The sequence below is a fragment of the Nicotiana attenuata genome, chromosome 8, assembly GCF_001879085.1.
Source record: "Nicotiana attenuata strain UT chromosome 8, NIATTr2, whole genome shotgun sequence".
NCBI lineage: Eukaryota > Viridiplantae > Streptophyta > Magnoliopsida > Solanales > Solanaceae > Nicotiana > Nicotiana attenuata.
Window position 1 is genome coordinate 10,392,213 of NC_031996.1, and position 3,805 is coordinate 10,396,017.

A 3,805-nucleotide genomic window follows, 5' to 3' on the forward strand; every position below is an offset into this window, starting at 1 on the left:
GGAACCATGATTCATTCAGACAGAAATATAAAAGGAACCTAATCAAGAAGTTTAAAATGGGATCTCTAAAGAATAAAGATACACCTGTTGCCAACTGCCACTAAGTAATGCTGATGAACCTGGTTCATCGTTGGAATCAAAGTTGTATAGCGGTATGATTTGGTTCACTCTTGTATTTACTGCCAGCAGACCTGACAATTGTTTTTCGTGTAGGACTTGTGCACGTTTCAAGCTATGCAAAGAAGTCCTCACTTGAACTGCTGTCAAAGGATACGAGATACCTGTTAAAGGGACCATGAATTATGCCTATGGTATCCTAAGGTAGTAAATTTTGATCTAGTAGGGTTATGACTTGATGCTGCTATGCAGGTTTCCTAGTGGGATAGAAAAAGCACTTCAGGTATGGCTCACTTTCTCTGGTTCATGTTTGTAATCATGGGCCCACCAAGAAACAAAATTCAGTAGCCCTATCTACTGCTGAAGCTGAGTTAATGTGGCTGCCTGCTTCTTGTTGTGCTTCAACTACTGTGGATCAAGCACAACATTAGTAGAACTTTTGGTATAGAAGCTGGGTTTGCGTACCAAATTCTGTGATAACACTAGTGCTATAAAGTATGAACCAAACCGGTTCATCACAAAAGGACTACCGCAAGCCATAGATGTTGACACCACTTCTTAGAGACAAACTATGAAAAAGGGCTAATTCCATAGAATTTTTTGTGCTACTGATAAAACAATAGGCTGACATCCTTCCTAAGGACTGAGTAAGAGAAAATTTTGAAAGGAACAAGGTTGGAGTTAGGGATGATTAAGATCTACCTAAAAGGTCCCCAAGTTCAGAAAGCACAAAGGAAAAAAAAAAATTTTGGGCTAGGCAAGTTTCTTATTTTTGTGAATATTAGACTAATTTTACTCAGATCTCCTCTGTAAAATAGTATATCTTGTGACATGTGTCTATGCAATTCACTAATCCTCTTACCAAATTTTCTATTTTGACATTTGAGGCATAATCAAGAAGAAGTTTCCACTTGAAGAAACCTGGTTCATGCAAATTATGCTCATGAGAAAGTTCAGGTATGTTTCTATTCTTTGCACAATTAGAAATTTAATTATCCAATCATTGAAGCAGAGTCCTAGATATTACAAACGGTCCTAACATTATATTATCCGTTGGGTCAATTGAACCATTTTCATTGAAACTAGAAGTCTAAATATAAGGCATCCTTCTCTAAATCTAGTAATTCAAATAATCTTACGGAGACCGGAACTCTAAATGATTAGACCTCTATGTGACTACTGAAAAGGCTGCAGTTTCTGAGTATAATTACCCTCTCTTTAAAAAACCCAAAACGCACTCAATAATCATCCATTCCTCAGCAAACGCCTGATAATTCTACTCTCGTCTCTGAAACTCAAGGCTCTTCACACCCACCAAAATTCTCTTAGGGTTTTCCAGAAATTCCCTCACCATGACAAATCAAGACAATCCCGGCACTCCCACCTGTTTCACCAACACCTCATCTCCACACACCAGTCGAAAACCCCAAAACTAGATCCATCGCCAGAAATGCTAGCCAAGAAAAACTGTAGCTACAGGGTTTCTTTGAAGAAAAAACTTTGAATGAAAACTTCAAGTCCAGTAAAAAGAAAGAGGCCCAGCAGTGAGACCAACTCTACGCTCTGAATCTGATACTGCAATCTCCACCAGTGAAGGAGAATGAACCTGAATCTTCTGAACAGGCCAAACACTCAAGAAACCCAAAGAGAGGTAAAAATCTTGGCTATTTTTTTTTGATGTAAGATTGAAAGGGAGGAAAATCGATTTGTTCTGATAGGGGCTGCTAGAGAATTAGGTGGGACTTGATTCTAGGAAAATAGGAAGAAAAAGAAAGAAGGACCTTTAGCCTATGTTTTGGGGGTGGGGGAAGAAGGAGTCTCGAAGTGCAGGGGGAACGTGGTTCAGCGTGAGGCCTTGAGATGTTGATTATCTGAGTAACACAACAAGATGAACCTGGTTCATCTGATGAAGAGAGTTTGGCTGACTTGTTGAAGAAAGTGGGGGCCAGCTATGACCCAAAGAAACGCAAGGCTCCTCACAAAAGACCACTGCTGCATCCAAACCAAACTAAGAAAAGCAAAATAATCACCAACCCAAGTCTACTCCTAAGGATTAGAGCCTCACAGAAGTGGCGTCAGGGAAAAGTGAAGCAGAATTGAAGAAGGCTTTAAGAAGAAAGTAAGAAAGAGGAAAGAGAAAGGGAAAAGCAAAGATAGGTGAAGCTCGGAGGCTGTGGTTGAAGAGGAAGAAGAAGAATGGAACAGGTGCCATCTAGAAAAGAGTACTACTGTGGAAGTTCCCACTACCAAAATCAAAGGGAAACCAGGACTTCTGCCAAGAAGCCCTCCCAAGCCAGTACCTGCTGCCCTGTTCTGCCAAGAGAACAAGGTCAGCTACAACAGGAAAACAAGTGAAAAATTGCTGAAGAAGAATGATCAATGGAGTGAGGATGAAGGAGATGCAGTCAGAGAAGGAACAGGACAGATATGCATGTTTGGCAAGAGGAAAATTTGAAAGGGAGACTACTCAAGGACCTGGAGGAGCCAGGTATGGATAAGGCTTCTGACTGCCACTAGAAAGCACAAGGGCTGGACAGGAAAATGGTTCTTATCATATGGTGGAAAATTGGCCAGGAATGAACTTGTAGAGTTTATGGTAAATGGGACAGTGAAGAATGGGCTGGTGACTAGCACAGTGATGGTGTCAAAAGTAAAGTTCAATGCTGCAAAGCTGGGCAAGATTCTAGACAATCCCTAGTGAGGGTATGATGAATTATACAAGGCAGAGTTGGCCGTGCCTGGACGGGTTGCCTACTGATCTTCAGATCACAAGGAAACCCTTTTGTTGACACCACAAAAGATGAAGAGGTACCTGAGGCCAGGGCAAGTTCGAAAAAGTGAAATGAAGGCCGACCACAAAGTGCCTTTTTGAATTTTGTCAACAAATGCCTCTAACCCAGACAAGGAAAGGAAGGCAATACAGCAATTATATGGTCTGTTCTTATGCAATGCCTGAATGAAGGGAAGCAGATCAATCTGGCTGCCTTTAATGTGTTAAAGCTGCTTGAAAGGGTATCAATGCTCAAAGCTAATGCCATTCTCTATGGATTTATCTTGACAACTGTACTTGAAAGATTGAATGTTCCCCTGAAAAAAGGTGGAATGGCTTCCGAGCAAACAAGAGCTTTTGGCAGGCAAAACCTTCGAATGCTTGTGATTATTGCTCAGTAAGCTCCAGTTGAACTGGTTCTTTCAGGCAAAAACTCCTGTGAATGTAAGGTCAAGCTTAGTTCAGGAGGTTGGGGCAAAGACGCTGGAGATAGCAAGGCTTCAACGGCCCGAGTTGCTGAATTGGAGGGAGAAAGGAATGGGTTGAGAGCTGAACTTTGCTAAAGGAGAACGGAGAAAAATTGAAGGCATGCTTCAACAACTGCCTCAATCTTTGCTAACAACCCACCCTCTCAGCTCTTCTAAGCCTTAGATATTCTGTCCTAGTGGTGCCCAGTCTAGACCCCTCAGTGACCAGTTGGGGATTTTAGATTGTTTTTTTCTTTTGCTCATGGTTTGGTTTAATTTTGTTTTTCCTTCTTGTGGACTGCATTGTGAAACACCTTGCTAATCAATGAATGAGGCTTTTCTTGCTTTTTTGTTATTCTGATCCTATGGTAATTTTTGTTGAGTTGATTTCTGATTACTAAGGCATGTGTTCAACTTGGGGTTGCCATGGCATGAGTTAATTGGTTATGAG